Source organism: Bufo bufo, chromosome 1 (genome assembly GCF_905171765.1).
Source record: "Bufo bufo chromosome 1, aBufBuf1.1, whole genome shotgun sequence".
NCBI lineage: Eukaryota > Metazoa > Chordata > Amphibia > Anura > Bufonidae > Bufo > Bufo bufo.
Window position 1 is genome coordinate 151371338 of NC_053389.1, and position 17547 is coordinate 151388884.

General features: G+C 44.3%; 1 protein-coding gene across 4 annotated transcripts in view; it reads left to right on the top strand.

Annotated features, from left to right (window-relative positions):
- Window positions 1–17547, top strand: part of CASZ1 (castor zinc finger 1) — a 251035-nt gene that overhangs the window by 50181 nt on the left and 183307 nt on the right. For all 4 annotated transcript variants that reach the window (XM_040430630.1, XM_040430646.1, XM_040430639.1 and 1 more), the window contains one exon: window positions 4365–4452. The gene's annotated coding sequence lies outside the window, so the exon portion shown is untranslated. The remainder of the gene's footprint in view (window positions 1–4364; window positions 4453–17547) is intronic.

The following is a 17547-nucleotide window of genomic DNA, read 5'->3' on the forward strand; positions in this document are numbered from 1 at the left end:
AGTTGTTTGTGTCCTACATCCTGAGTGATTCCCATCAATCACAGGGGCAGGGAGGACATGTACAGCTGGAATCACACAAAAGTCACAAGTCTTCCTCTCCCTCCAGATTCCCCATCACTGTCCTGCTTTTCAGTATTTAGTAAGAAAATAGCATAGTTCTAGCAGGAAAACGTCTTAAGTAAAAATTTAATTGTGGTCATAATTAAACTGCTTTATTGAGGCTGAAATAAAAATTTTGTCCAGCAATTTGGGCCTCATAAATATTTTATTTGTTTATTATTAAAAAACGATTTCCACGTTTTGCACAAGAGCCGAACCTTGTCCTTTCTCTGGTATCTGCAAGCTTCGCCTTGTGTAGGGTTAATAAGCCCCTAGGGAATTAATCATATATAGTCAAATGCAATTCAATGCAAACATATTCCATATAAACAGTGCATGGTAGATTTGCCTGTGCATGGTAGATTTTTTTTTTTTCTGGGTAGATAAGAACTTTGTTTCACTTCATATTTCCAGTAACTAAAGTGATTGCATTAATTTATATATTAAAGGGGTCTTCCGTTTTGAACCGGCATCCTAAAAAAGAATCATTTATGCAGGCAGCTGTAATTTTGTAATGTATTTCTTTTACCTTTATTGCGCCTATCTTCCGTTCTGGGCTGTGGTCACATGATCCTGTCCATGGGTGTGTCAGTGTTAGGGGAGTGTCTATGTAACTAGCTGGTGGGAGGAGCTATAAACTAGCTGGTTGTTAGGGGAGTGTCTTTGTAACAAGCTGGGTGGGAGGAGCTATAAACTAGCTGGGTGTAAGGGGTGGGGCTGGAGCTTTGGCAGAGATAGGAGAAGTGTATCATGGGTTTAGATGTGAAGAATCCAGAGTGATTTGTTTAAATGGTGAAAATTGTCCAAACTGAAAAAAAAGCATGGGAAACACGAGGTAAGCAACTATAGGAACATGTCTGTTAATGAAAATAGTAATTCCAGAAAACCCCTTTAAGCTTGCAGTTCTACCAAGGTGATTTTGTAAGTCACTGTGCACCAACGAGTTGGTGTGTTGGTATTACACATTGAAGGGACGTACCACCAAGTTGACCAGATCGGCACTATGGGGATCACATTTCGAAACTTTCAGTTTCTGGGTCAGGAAGTAGCTATCTGACATCTATCAGCTACCATAAGAGCTATTGTGAGGCTGTTTTATTGTCACCCAGTCACTCATTGTGTGTGACGAGATATGCTTGATTGAATAGGTGTCAGTTTTGTACTAAAGATGAGCGAATTTCTTAAAATTCGTTTAGTGTCCGATTTATACAAATCAGCCACACAATTTGATTTGTGTTCAAATCGATTCTACCCAAATTCATGGCATTTACTTGTATATACACTTAATGTAATTGTATGTACACCGAATTCTTTCTCTCTGTGGAAAAATTTGCCCAAATTGAATCTCAACAAATTCGGGTTTCATTTTATTTATTTTTTATTTTGGATGAAAAGAATCAATTTGCTCATCTCTAATTTGCACCTGTTCTGTGTTTAGAGCCGCATCCAGTTTTAGCTCACAATCACTCATGGAAATCACTGATCAAACACTGACTGCGTAAAAGCGGCCTTAAGGGCTCATGCACAGGACTGTTGTTGTTTAGTAGTCCGTTTTTCACGGATCCGAGTTTTTTCTTCTTCTCTGATTTAAGTCCTCTTCCGTTCTGTTATTCCACAAAACATATCCGTATGGTTTCCGTATGCAATCAGTTTTTTGCGGATCTGAAACGAAAACAGTAACTTATTAATCACCAAACACATGAGCAATATGTGCTGGGCACAGCATTTCTACAGTATGGATCCGCAAAATACGGATGGCATACGGATGTGTTCCGTGTGCGTTCCGTATTTTCTGCGGACCCATTGACTTGAATGGGGCCTCAGACCGTGATTTGCGGACAATAATAGGACATGCACTACTTTTTTCTAGAACGGAAATACGGAAACGGAATGCACACGGAGTAGCTTCAGTTGTTTTTGGGGACCCATTAAAGTGAGTTCGGTCCACAAAAAAAACGGAACGGAAGCGGAAAGAAAATACGTTTGTGTGCATGAGCCCTAAGGCTGTATTACACAGCCCGATGTGGCAGACGATTGTCGGGAGGGCAGCGATATCCTCCACAGCATGGGGAGGAACAATCGTTATGCCATCGCTTGTCTCCATGCTGTATAGTGGTTTGCCGACAGAAGATTGTGATTAGACACCATGATCTGCCACCACCAAATGATCATTTTTTAACATGTGAAAATATTTGGATTGCTCGATGTACGAGGATTTGCTGGTTCTTCAGGCAATCGACGGAAGTATTAAGCCTCATGCGCACGTCCGTGGAACACGGACCGTGAGAAACCGGCCTGGATTCCTGCTGAGTGCAGGAGCGCACGGAGTCATTGGTTGCTATGACCCGGTGCGCTTCGTGCTGCCGCTGCTGTACAGTGCAGCGGCACAAGGACAGTCGGATGCGGATCGCAGACCCCATTCAAGTGAATGGGTCCATGATCCGCATGTGGCGGCCCCATGGTCTGTGCCAGTGGATTGTGGACCACAGCACGGGCCCAGCCGCCACACGTTCGTGTGCATGAGGCCTAAGGGAAAGATTTACACCTGTTCTGGGTTCAGGACCAGCACCTGGTTTTGGCTCAATATCAGATTGTGGTGTCTAATCACGATCTGCTGTCCGCCCTAAACAGCCCTAATAATGCAGTTGAAATGTCCTAGTGACCATAACCCTATCCATTCCTGCCCCCTCTGAGCCTTCAGACCTCTGAATTTCATCTTGGTGATATCAGGTATATCTGCATGTTGTCATTGACCGCCAATATGACAGCGATTTCCAAGCCAGATCAGTCTTAGGGCTCATGCATACGAACGTATTTTCTTTCCGTGTCTATTCCGTATTGTTGCGGACCGTATGCGGAATCATTCATTTCAATGGGTCTGCAGAGAAAACGGAAGTGACTGTGTGTGCATTCCGTTTCCGCATGTCCGTTCCGCCAAAAAATAGAACATGTCCTTTTATTGTCCGCATTACGGACAAGGATAGGACTGGTCTATTTGGGGCCAGCTGTTCCGTTGCACAAAATACAGAATGCACAAGGACGTCATCCGTATTTTTGTTGGATACGTGTTTTGACGTTCATGTGCATGAGCCCTTACAGTGATTATATTGATTATTCTCAGAAGCACTGACTTTGGACGCTGTGTCCCTGGTTTCCAGCGCTGCCTACCTCTTACACATCTGTATAGCTCTTTACTATCCTGCATGGTAAAATCTGCTTATTAAATAGCAAACAGGAAGGTTTTTTGTTTTTTTTTCAAAATATGAGTAAGTAGGATATTCAAAACAGGGATTGCCATGGAAACGCCACAATATTTGCTTAAAATGACACAAGGTCTCTTGGTAGCTGTGTTGACACATTTGGCCTCATTTTTGGCTCCGTCCCTATCTGAAATGGATCTTAACAGTGGCCTTTGTTATTTAACAATTAGCTGCTTTTCCTCAACTTTTGTGCTTTGTCCCGAAATTAATAAAAGTGGAAATGAGTTCAGGATTTCTTCATTAAAAAAAGGAAAAAAGTTAGTCACCCTTCAGTATACTGGTGTAAAGGAAGCGGGGCAAATTGGGGGGGGGGGGGAGGATTTAGTTTTGGAAATTCCACAAATAAGGCATCTGCAGCACTTAAGACCAGGAACGCTGACAACTTCCAGAAGTTTTTTGTGTTTTTACAAAAGCCTTGTAGTAAAAGTTGATTAGAAAACAGTGTCTGTTCTGGACTTTGGCTGTTGTCAAGGTATAAAGCTGGAAAATCTGATTATACTCTGCATAAAATGACTTGGCGTAATCTTCTCCTAACAAGCAGGTAATCATAAAATTAACCAAAGCTGTGTTCTCTACTCACGTTAGGTGGGAATTACAAGAACATCCGTTTCGTATTTGTTTCCTTGGGTTTTATGTGCAGAAAATATACATTTGTATCCTAGTGGAAGGGCAATCAGGCACGACCCTTTATGTGGACGATCCCGTGGTTGGTATAGGCCAGTCTCGGAACTCCACTTTTTGAGCTGTCTCTATAGTCTAGTCTGTGTGTAACTCCTTCTGGCAGTAATGGAATGGAAGTAGCCTTGAAGATATACTTCAAGGGGTCCTTGATTATTAATAAAAGGGGAAGGAGTCAGGACAACCTGCCACTTTCTCCCGTAAATCCCTATTTTTGTGAATGCAGTGGATGGGCATTAGATTATGTATATACGTGGGCTTATACATGAGTGCATGGAAACCGAGACCAGGGACGTGAATAAAATATCCCTTTGAACTTTTGTACAGGGCTCCAGTCAAACAAGACAGCAAAGACTGCAGTGAGAAGTGTCACGAGTCGGAATGGACATCGCTCCAACAGGACTTCATGTACAAGGTAAGGTCATTTTACAAGACCGAGGCACTTGCCTTAAGTGTCTCTTCCAATTGTGTGCATTCATCCTAAAAATAAAGCCCTTGAATCTTTCCGTTGTAAGATTTCTAATAATGGCCACCATTATAGCTACCACAGAGGTAGTCGCCAGCTTTCTTAGGCCCGTGGATGGTGAAGCTGCCCGGTTCTGGATTGTTGTATGAGTAGGCCGCTTGCCTTTCTGGAGTGTGGGTGACAACCCGTGTGGGAGCTGTAATAGTGCCCATATTGTATCTACCAGACGTGTATAGCTAGATTGTACAATCCTTTGTGAAAACGGTGGCCACTTTATCATCATTTTCACAAATCACTATGAGCCACTAGGTACCTGTTCAAGCGAGCGCCGCCAGCTTACTACATGCAGTGTTCTTCACTGACCGGACGAGACTTCAGTCACAACATGGCCGCTGATGGGGGGGGGCATGTGACCCAATTATGGCCTCCATTAAATAACACTGTGCACGGCATAGGAAACCACAGGGTTATTCAGCGGAGGTGGCTGATGGAGGAGTCGGGTCACATGCCCCTTCATCATTGGCCATGTTGGTGCCATGAAGAACATGTTCGTGAAGAATTTTGGGTATAGTAGCTCACCCCTCCTGATATCATGAGCCGGTGCTCACACTAAAGTGTGGTTCACCCCAACCACAATATGGTATAGAGAGGATAAATATATATAGTGGGCACTCAATATCTGCAGCTGCATTCAGGGTACAACACGTTTATTGTTCGTGAAGAACACTGTCCTTATTATGGGGGTAGCGCTGATTAGAGGAGGATCTCGCTGCTGATGGTCTCCGTATATTCAGCAAATTAACAGTATATTGCAACTTAAAAACGTCTTTAATATATTCTTCCCTTGCTGTCACGCTCACTCATAAGTCTATAGTATCATTCTACTCCGTGTAAACGAATATTTACATTGAAAGCAGATCCCCAGCCCCTCTCCCCCTCACCACGGCTTATTTCCCTCAGTAAATATACTCCTTAACCGTCTTTTACTCACTAGTGGCTTATTTACATTTAGTTTTTAACAATTTGATCTTTTCTGTAATGACGGCCAGCTCTCCATGCTTTGTCATTCTGCTGGGCTTGTGCTTATAGACTGTAACAGCAGAGCTGCAGTATAAAGCATGGGGGGCAGGCCAACAACCTGAGCCCCCACATTCCCAGTAGAGAATACAGTTACGCTGGAGCCGAGCTAAAAAGCCACCACGACCAAAGCCGCAGGTAAGCATCTCCTGGAGGTAGCGTCCCCAACTGGACACCCGCTTTATATATTCATTTCAATAGCAACATCTCAGACCTAAGTTATTTCTTTATTCCATGCAATATTCAAAATGATAATTTTTTTTCAGGATAGCCTCCGCCTATGAATATACATGCCCAGATACATAGAATTATGTTTATTTAAAAAATCCTTCCTTTATCTCTGCCCATGGTTTGCGTAAAGTGTGGCTGTCAGCATTTTTTTAATCCAAGCCCTTTTTACATGCAGCAGTCCAGTAAATCACATTGATAGGCAATCAGTAAGACATTAGCTCCCCGCCACAGTCACATCTGATAATCTATCCATTTGTAAGTATAAAATCTAATAGAACTTCCTTTGGAGTTCGCTCTGACTACCGCACTCCCCCCGCTCTGCCTGCCATCCGCAAGCCCTGCTTCCCAGACCATCCAACAATTATTTATTAGACCTTATATGATTATACATATCTGTCATAGAATTACAAAGTGCTTGACTATTTTTGCTATATTTGCTGTAATCTAATAACCATAATAATGTTGTGTTCCGTACTATAAATTTTTAGCGTAAGTCAATGAACTGGCTGATCTGTAATAACAGAAAGGGAGAAGACACAGAGACGTTATTTTTTCAATATATTCTATAGCAAAGTGACAGTGACGATGATGTCACTACTTGCCAGTGATGTCACTTTTCATGAAATGCATGTTTTCCTCTAGATGTCGCTTTCCTATTTCAAACACCTTCCTGATATCACATGTGACTGACATGGCCACAGTCTTATTAAACCTGCTATTATTATTATTATTATTATTGCTATTTTTTTCCTAGAGGAATAATTCTGGGGAGGCGGGGGGTCTTTAAAGGGGACTTATGTCTCTATATTCCTATTCCCTATGAAATAACACTTATTAAACATCTTTTCTCAGAGTTGTGCCATTCCTCTATTATTCCTCCTGGAAGTTTCAGACTATTTTGACATGTGGCTGTTACAATTCCCCTAGGGGTTTAGCAACCTTCAGCACTACAGCTGTTGTGAAACGACAGTTCCCAGCATGCTCCATTCATTTCCATGAGCGTTCTAAGAAGAGCAAGCATGCCTGCTGGGAGTTGTAGTTTCACAACAGCTGGAGTGCCGGAGGTTGCCTACCCCTGCCCTAGTCGATGGGCTGTGTCTCTCTAAAGGGCTCATTTAAGCGACCGTGCCGGCAAATTATGGATCCGCAAAACACGGATGCCCCCCGTGTGGAATGGGCAGCCCATTATAGAAATGCCTATTCTTGTCCGAGGAGCCACAGCACGAAGCAACTGTGTGCTGGCTGCATCTTTTGCGGCCCCATTGAAATGAATCGGTGCTCACAGTGTCAGGCCTCCTGCACGTGGTCGTGCTGCGCCTCCGCAAAATGCGGGCCGCAATGCAAGAACACCGTCCGTGGGGCAGCCACAGCGGATCGCGGACCCATTCACATTAATGGGTCCGCGATCCGGCCGTTCCGCAAAAAAATAGGACATGTTCTATCTTTTTGCGGAGAGGAAGTACGGGACGAAACCCCACGGAAGCACTCCGTAGTGCTCCCGTAGGGTTCCGTTCTGTGCTCCCGTGTATTGCGGATCTGCAAATGCAGTCCGCAATATGGCAACGGGGCGCACACGTTCGTGTGCAGGGGGCCTCAGACTGTGGATGGGCACTCCCTATTGATAGGGGGAATGCTAATGCCCAGTTGTCAATATGTTCTTACATTTCCAGGATGAATAATATTGCATGAATTCAGAATTGGTATTGTTAGATTTTATGCCAAAGGTGAAGTATTTTCTAATCAGACATCAGGAGAGCAGGCGGTCCATGCTAGAGGTAAGGAGCAGAAAAAAACACCTTCGTTAATTTAGCTTTTTAGACTATTAGCAAATTGCATGCAAATATTTTGGTGTTAACAGAGAACACCTTTATCCTGCCGCCCAGGTCAGTGCCCACCGGCTACACTTGGGCAGATGCAGAACTGCCAACAAGTGTACGCCATCTGCTGCCTTTTCATATAAGGGGGCTCAGCAACACATCTGAGGGGCTCAGCTAGAAACATAAGGCGTCTTTAAGCCTAGATCTGCTCACCAGCAATTTCATTCATTAAAAATGGATTCATCCAATATGACCTTTGGTTTTGAAGTCGGGAAACTTGGGGGTCAGTTTAATGAGGCCCCTGCTGGGACAGCCTTTGCTCGCATTGAGAGACGACACACAAACATGACTATGCAGATAATCAGCACCGAGCCGACGTGCTGCAGCTGTCAGTCACTAATCTCTTCATATTACGCCTCATTTCTAGAAATTATAGCCAGATTATGAATTATGAATGAAAGCCGAGAGGCAGTTTGCTGGTCTGAAAGAAATACATAGAAATCAATAGCCATGAATTTTGGTGACGGTCGGTACAGCTGTTTTCCTGTGCAGAACGTGTATAATGTTCTCCTGTCAGTCGGATGAAGGAGGGGGGGGGGGGGGGGGTTCTGTCATTTTTGCAGTGAATTGTCGTTCAGGCTGTTTTTTGTAGTTTTGACATCTCTATCTGCAGGTTGCTTATTGCTCCTTTAATATTAGAAGTTAATGAGTTTTTTTCTTATTTTTTGCGTTGTAATTAATGATGAGCAAATTTCTTCAAATTCGGATTAGATTTGTCCAAATCTGTTGGGAGATTCAGTCTGAATAAACTGGACACGAATTGAAGGTACTTACTCCGGTGTGGGTGACACTCTGGGGTCTCCTAGGGCTTCATGCAACTCATTTCAAGCTCTTTAAAGGGGTCCTCCGGGATTTACATATTGATGACCTATCCTCAGGATAGGTCATCAATATCAGATCAGCGGGGGTCTGACTCCTAGGACCAGCTGTAGGCCTCATGCACACGACCGTTGTGTGTTTTGCGGTCCACAAAACACGGATGTCGTCCGTGTACGTTCCACAATTTGGGGAACGGTACGGACAGCCATTGATATAACTGCCTATTCTTGTCCGCAAAACGGACAAGAATAGGACAGGTTATATTTTTTTTGCAGACCACGGAAAGGAGCAACGGATGCGGACAGCACACGGAGTGCTGTCCGCATCTTTTGCGGACCCATTGAAGTGAATGGGTCCGCATCCAAGCCGCAAAAACTGCGGCTCGGATACGGACCAAACCAACGGTCGTGTGCATGAGGCCGTAGGAAGAGACTGTGGGGCTCCGTGAGTGCTTAGGCCTCTTCCTAGCCCATGTAACATCATGGGCATCGGTAACATGGCCTAGCTGCAGATCCATTTTTTTTTTTTTTTTTAAATGGTCCCAAAATGTTTCTCTTTTTGGAGGTGTATATACATACACACTACCTGGGGTCGTCTGGTCCTGTTTTCTTGTATTCATCTTTCCTGTCTTCTGATCTGAAAAATAGCAGATGCCTTGTTGAGAAATTCACCCAAATTGAACTGGCAAAAATTCAGATTGGACACAACTTTTTGAAAAAATCCAGTCTAATTCGATTAGGCTTGAGTCACACATCTCTAATCGTAATGCATCGATTCCCAACCCTCTACTATTTGTACTGCTATCGCCTCCTTTATAGGCGCACATTTCTGTCGTGATGCCCTAGACTAGATTTCAATACTAGGTTGTTTCCGTACATAAAGGACAATTCGATAGATGGATGGATGGGTGGCCTATCTTCTAGTCATACAATAGTGCAGGGGTGGGAAGTAGATTTTATTTAATGTTTCTTCAGATTCAGTATCTACAATTCTGAAGTTAAAAATCAAACGCACCAAACAAAAAAATTGATTATTATTATTTTTTTTTCATTTGATGTTTTTGCCCAGCACAAGTTGAGAGCATAATGTCGACTTGTCCGCATATTTAACCCCTAATACTTGCAGAGATTTGAGCCTGAAGCGGTTAATGACAGACAGCTGCAGGTAGCTCTACTTTTGCCTAGTCAGCCAGCCCTGCGGTCACGGCTTCCGGTGTCGTCCTGGCTAGCGGCAGGAAGTTAGAGCATGTCAGGGATGAGGGTTGATATGTCACATCCATCTGCTCTGTACCTGACAAACAGCTCATCCATATTGTTAACATATTGGCTACCATATGGACTGGTTAACTCTCCAGGAACGCATGGGAGAGCAGACCTCCAAAAGTGGCAGCCGAGAGCGTGAAGGGCAGGTTGAGAAGAGCTCTGGGGCCCTGCAACGTGTAAGACTGCTCTCACTGCATTAGCTGCAGGCTTTTTATTTAGTGCGTCTCCTGTGTTCCTGGGCCTGCGCTGGATCATTGACCTTCATGTGTAAATGGACTGGACAGTTGTAAGTCCATCCTTCAGGGCTCCACTGAAGCGTTGTCAGCTGTGCACTCGCAGGCTGCCAAACCGATAAAAAGGAGACACAATAACGGAGGATGTGGTTTGTTGAATGTCATGCCCAGGATCAGAGTCCAGTTCCCTGAGAAATCAGCTAACGGTATGTGTCTCTCTGCTCCCCGGGAGAATACCAGCAATAGGACTCACAGTGGAAGTCAGCATTCATCTGTTGAGTACCGCGTTAGGGCTCATGCACACCAACCTATCCGCATTTTGTGCAGGTCGAATGCAGACCCATTGCATACTGCTAGCAATTCATTCATAACCAGTGATGGTCAGTTCGCCAGCGAACACATGCGGGCTGCCATCTTTAGTAAGGTAGACTCACCCGTCCGGCGATGCACAGGTAAGCCCTTACCTGTGCCTGTGACGGGGGCCTTCAGCGGGCTGTTCTCGGAACTGCCTGCTCCCGGTGACCGCATTTGATTTCAGACCGTCTCCCAGCACAGGCACAGATAAGGGCTTACCTGTGCATCGCTGGACGGGTGAGTCTACCTTACTAAAGATGGCAGCCCGCATGTGTTCGCTGGCAAACTGACCATCACTGTTCATTATATAGTCATAGAAATAAATTCTGCAGAATTATTACATGGGGAATGCATGTAGTTACTAAAACAGACTCTTTGGGCTCATGCACACGACCGTATGACTTTTTCAGTGTTTTGCGGTCCGTTTTTTTACGGATCCGTTGTTCTGTTTTTGTTTCAGTAGTGTTTCCGTTTCCTTTCCGTTTTTCCGTATGCCACATACAGTATACAGTAATTACATAGAAAAAATTGGGCTGGGCATAACATTTTCAATAGATGGTTCAGCAAAAACAGAACGGATACGGAAGACATACGGATGCATTTCCGTATGTGTTCCGATTTTTTGGCGGACCCATTGACTTGAATGGAGCCAAGCACCGTGATTTGCGGACAAGAATAGGACATGTTCTATCTTTTCACGGTACGGAAATACTGAAACGGAATGCACACGGAGACACTTCCGTTTTTTTAGGTTCAGTATATGTACCGCATACTGGACTCCTAAAACAGCCAGTATACTGAACGCAAAATACTGTCGTGTGCATGAGCCCTTTGGGAACCATTGCTGAAATCCTCATTTTTGTTAAAGACGCCAATGCTCATGACAAAACAGTATTCTTACATACATGAATTTCTGCCACAGAAACCACTTGTTTTTATCCCAGACCACCTGCGGTTATTTTGGCACATTTTTAGCTGTGTTTTTCTTTAAATGACTTTGTGAACCACATTTTTTCTGGCTTTTTTCCCCATAGAAAAGGAGAAGTCAAAACGCCAAAAGCTGGGGGTCATTTATTAAGGGACTTGCGACTATTTCAGTTGTAAAAATAGTCCCTTTGCTAGTTGCTGGTTTAACCCTGTGTTCGGCAGTTGGACAGAATGGCGTGGGGGCTCCAGCCATGGCAGATTTACACACATTTACACCTGGAAACAGGCACAAATCCTGGCGAAAAACGACTCCAGCCAGGGCCTGGAGTAGTTTTTGTGCCAGGCTCACAGACTGCAGTAGATTCGCCTAATTTATGATAAGGCTCACGCCTCGTCATAAATTAGCCGAATCTTACGGCAGCGCAGGGGACAATCTAAGAACGGTATAAAAAGCTGTAATGACCGCTGCTGTGTTTTTCAAAAAGCACCAGAGACCCAAAAAGACACCACCTACCGTAATTAACAAAAACACCAGTAGCAAAAAAATATGCTTGTGTGTCCCGTGTTTCATATTTCCCATAGACTTTCAGCTAATGTCTGGAGCTGGTGTTTTTACTGCAAAAAAACTCATAAAAAAACACAGGTGCAAAAACACCACTAAAAAGGCAAATGTTCAGAACAACACCAGCAAAAATATTCCCTAAATATTCTCTCCCACTTTGTCATTATGTTTTTTTTATGTATACGCTGCAGTATGGCTCCGTAGTGTGCGGTGGCGGATGACTCGGAGATTGTACGGGCTGTAATACACTTGTGTGACCAACTTTTATTTGACTTGTAATTTTCACAAATTCATGTTTTTCTGATACTTACCACAGCTTGGCCCAACTAATGTAAGTGTCCAAAAATTCCTGAAATTATGGTGTACAGGACAACACATTCCTATTCATACTATACTGCCGCCCTAATTATACACACTGGATATACAGGCGACATTCCAGCCTGCTCTGTGCCTAATGTTATGATATATACAGTATATTAAACCTGGTAAATTAATCATTGTGTTCTGTTTAATTAAAACAGAAAAAAACACGTTTAACTTGTTTGCCTGCGCACCTGATAATGTGACCAGGTTTCCATTATATCACATTATGTAAATTTCTAGATTATCCCGATGCAAAACCACACACTGGACTCATTTTTTTATATATTTATGATTGCGTACTTTGATCAATTTAAATTTTAAAAAAAAATCTGCAGTTCAAGTTTGGCATTAACTAGCGTTTATTGCCTGGGCTGGGTTAAATTCCTCTTTCCTCAGCTATTAATTACTTTTCAACATGGATAATAAATATTATGGCACGCCTTCTCGTCTGGCAGTTTGATGCCGCGATCCCGTCACGTGTTTACTGGTTTCCTTTTTTAGGGTATGGCCGCATGTTCAGGTTTTCTGAAGCCAAACCCAGGAGTGGGTTCAGAAACGAGAAGTAGTGTCTGCCCTTAGTGTCTGTCACCACAATTCTGGACTGTTATCTACAGTAATAGATGAGTAGTGCTGCACATAAGGACTTCAGATCTCTATCTTTTATTTTCCCACTGCCTCCCCGTTCTCTGTTGTCAGCTACCAAAGCTGCACTGAAATACACAGTCCGGACTGCTGTGCTAACATAATGGAGAGGACTCCTGTGCAGGGACGGGGGGCAGTAGGAAAATGAAAAATGCTGATCTGGACTCCTTGGGGCACATTTACTAATGGACTTGTGACACTTTTAGAGTAAAAAGTGTCACAAGTCCCCTTTTCTGTCTGACCATGCAACACCGTTTTGGTGCACGGCCAGTTTTGCGCCTTGTATGAGAGTTGGGCGTGAGAGGGGCGAGGGCATGTCGGGGGGGGGGCGGGGGGGGCAGTGCTGGGCCTCCTGCCCCGGCAACATTTTTTACAGGCACAAATGTCACTCCAGGCACATGGACCGCCACAGATGCGCCTAATTTGTGATGAGGCTCACGCCTAATTAGACGTATCTAGCGGCAGCGCAGAGGGGGGTGACCAGCTTAAAAATTCAGTCTTAGTAAATGTTCCCAGAGCTTCTCATTTATTACCGCAGCTAATAGTCCAAAACCATGATGACAAATTCCCTTTAATAATTTATCTCCTTTTTATGATCCATTCCTGATTTTGGCTTCAAAGAGTGTATCCAAAAACCTGAATGTGTGACAGCACTCTTAGGCCTCTTCCACACGGGCGAGTTTTCCACGCGGGTGCAATGCGTGAGGTGAACGCATTGCACCCGCACTGAATCCAGACCCATTAATTTCTATAGGGCTGTTCACATGAGCTGTGATTTTCACGCATCACTTGTGCGTTGCGTGAAGATCGCAGCATGCTCTATATTGTGCATTTTTCACGCAACGCAGGGCCCATAGAAGTGAATGGGACTGCGTGAAAGTGAATGGGTTGCTAGGAGAGGATCGGGGTGGGGACCCGATCATTATTATTTTCCCTTATAACATGGTTAAGTAAATTAGGGATGGAGGGGTTAAAAAAATGTAAAAAATTTAATCACCTCATCCACTTGTTCGTGCTACCCGGCTTGTCTTCTTTCTTCTTCTTTGATGACCTGGGGGAAAAGGACCTTTGGTGACGTCACTGCGCACATCACATGGTCCATCACATGATCCGCAATACACGGGCGCCGTTCCGTGGGCATTCCGCATCACCATCCACTTCAATGGGTTCGCAAATCCGGAGATGCGGAATGGTGCGGAACAGAAGCATGGAACGGAAACCCACGGAAGCACTACAGAGTGCTTCCGTGGGGTTTCGTCCCGTACTTTAGTTCCGCAAAAAAATAGAGCATGTCCTATCTTTTTGCGGAATGGGCGGATCGCGGACCCATTAAAGTGAATGGGTCCGTGATCCACTGTGGCTGCCCCACGGTTGGTGTTTGTGCATTGCGGCCCTGCCATGGGGCAGACACGTTCGTGTGCAGGAGGCCTTAGGCTACTTTCACACTCCAATTTTGGGTGGATCCGTCATGGATCTGCAAAAACAGATCCGTTGCAATAATACAACCGCATGCATCCGTTGTGAACGGATCCGTTTGTGTTATCTGTAACATAGCCAAGACGGATCCGTCATGGACTCCATTGAAAGTCAATGGGAGACGGATCCGTTTTCTATTGTGCCAGAATGTGTCAGAGAAAACGGATCCGTCCCCATTGACTTACATTGTGTGCCAGGATGGATCCGTTTGGCTCAGTTTCGTCAAGCAGACAGCAAAATGCCGCAGGCAGCGTTTTGGTGTCCGCCTCCAGAACGGAATGGAGAACGGAGACAAACTGATGCATTCTGAGCGGATCCTTTTCCATTCAGAATGCATTAGGGCAAAACTGATCCGTTTTGGACCGCTTGTGAGAGCCCTGAACGGATCTCACAAACGGAAAACCAAAACGCCAGTGTGAAAGTAGCCTTACACCTATGAGGAAATCTGATTTCTTTTTGTGAAACACAATGGGGGTCATTTACTAAAGGCCAGTGTTTTACACACCCATGTTTGTTAAAAACCCGCTGGCAGAAGATTAAACCAATTTATTAAGTGGTGCACCCCACTTGCAGATTTTGGCACAAAACAGTGCTTGCAACAAAATTTGCAACCAGAAATCTGGCGTGGAATGTTAGTACCCGACCCTCATTATATCCTGGAATATCCAGGCTTTTTTTGCATGGAGGATGTATTTGAGTACTTCAGGTCAAGCTCTGCTTATGGATTCCCTGTGCTGACATCAGGGATAAGACAATGTCAGTCTGACCTCCTGGCCTCCTCTCCCCACTGTTTACAGGCAGTGGAGTATTTCAGAATAACAATACTCCATAATTTTAGGTCGTAATTCAGTCTTATGTGGTTTTATGCCACCATAAATCACACTTTACAGAAGCCATAATATGTTCTATGGGGAAAATTATATTTTTGTTGTCACCAGATGTACTTGTAGCAGTGCCAAATAATTGGTAGCCTCGCCGGCGAGTTAAGGAAGGCCTACGCGGTCCTCCTGTGTGCACAGCACCAAAGTGAAGCAGCAGCATCTTGCCAGCTGCTTGCAGACTGTCCGTAAAGAGCTGCACCACACATTCATGAAAGCGCTAAAGTGGGCTACAGAAACGACCCCCTCCCTATATTCCTCGCCCTGCTTCTTCTGAAGTCAGACTGACCGCATGGTCTTCTCAGGCCGATCCGATTTAGCTAATTAGTAATCTGACAAGAGCTGCCCAAGGGATTAGCCGCTTATCCAAACAGTACAAAACTCCAGCAGACAAGTCCATCTCTCCCCGGGGTCCCGCGGTGACACTGTGGGAAATACTAGGCGGAGATGGGTTTACTGGGAGGTGATTTATTTATATGGTTTTTAAAAATTTAAATACCTTTTATTTTTGTTGAAAATTAGCGTGTAAATGACAAAGCCCTTGAGGAGCGCTGGGCTGGAATGATGTGCATATATCTTCTTCTGTACTACAGATATCTTCTTCTCTACTAGAGCATCTGAGGTGACAGGGAAGCCCTCTGCAGTGTTTTAAGGATTTTCCTTCTGTCCATTGCTCTGTGTAAATCTGGGTCCTGCCGGCTGTGTTTAGATAATCTGGATCCTTAACCCTTGTCCTCAGGTGCTCACTTTCCCCTGGGCAGGTAGCGTTCCCTACCTTTTCCAACAATCTTCTGCCATAACACACGCACAACCTCTGGCACTCCACGTGTTGTGCATCTACATCTCCCACCATGCACACTTGCTTGGCTGTTTTCAGAACTCCTACATAAGTGAAAGGAGCATGCTGGGAGTTGTAGTTTCACAACGGCTGGAGTGCCTAAGACTGCTGATCCCTGTTGCTCTTAAACGCTGGCATAATCTTTTAGTTCAGGACATGGGCACATCTGTGGCAAGAAGCCTACCCTGAAACTAGATCAAAGTACTTAGCATGGAAGTTTTTAGTTTTTTTTTACTTAACAATAACTTGCGGGGAAAAACAAAGCCTAAACCAAAAATATGTCTGTGACTCGCTGTTGAGTTACTGTTTTATGGTGCAGTTAGTCTGTTAGTCGCATGTGAATGTGAACTTGCAGCATCCATTGGACGGTACAAAAAATCCCATACAGACATGTCGCAAGTGATTCACCGTCACACAGGAGTCCACTGACGTCTGCGCTGACGAAAGCGTATGTGACTTGAGACCTGCGGCCACCAAAGATCCAACAGGTGTACCGTTTTCTGAGCCAAGCAGGAAGTTGGCGTTCCGTTCTGTCTATCACCATGAGGGTGCACCAGCATATGGCCGCACTGCCAGAGGCATATTGTGCTTCATAGAAGTAAACTGCAAGAGTGGTGAGCAAGTACACTATATAAGAAAGGCACACTTTAAATTTTTACTTGAAGGGATTGCCCCATCTCTCTGTTTCCACAGCGAGATAAGACTAAGCGCCGGCCTCATGGCTGGAATTACGGAAACAGCCGAGCGGGCTGACACTCCGTGACTTATTTAACTGAGTGGAAGCGACGCAAATAGCATAGCAGAGCAAGCTACGCTTCTTCCATAACTCAGTTTGCATAGTTCCCTTTTAAGACAGTAAAAGTTAACCCTTTAAGGCTTCATGCACACTTGTCCGTAGCTGCAAAATCCAGATACCTTCCGTCTGCATTCCGCATTTTTCTCACGTCCATCAATAGAAAGGACTATTCTCGTCCACAACACAGACCAGAATAGAACACGTTCTATAATCTAATTTCAACAAATGGCATACAAGTTAATACAAGGCACTTACTAATGTATTGTTATTATCCATATTGCCTCCTTTGCTGTCTGAATTCATTTTTCCATCACAATATATACTTCTTGTTTCGATGGTTACGACCACCCTGCAATCTAGCAGCGGTTGTCGTGCTTGCACACCAACCTATTATGTAAGCTCCCGGCCACCAGAGAGGACAGCACTTTTTCCTATAGTGTGCACGTGCAGCCACCGCTGATAGATTGCAGGGTGGTCGTAACCATGGAAGCGAGCAGCGTATAATGTGATGGAAAAATTAATCCAGCCAGCAAAGGAGGCAATATGGACAACCACAATACATTAGTAAGTGCCTTGTATTAACTTTCTCTACATAATTTGCTGAAGTGGGACAACCCCTTTAAGTTTCCAGTGAAAAGGTCTATATTGCTATAGCATCCTAATAGCAGCATGACTCTTTAAATGTTACCTTTTTGAAGTGCAATAATAA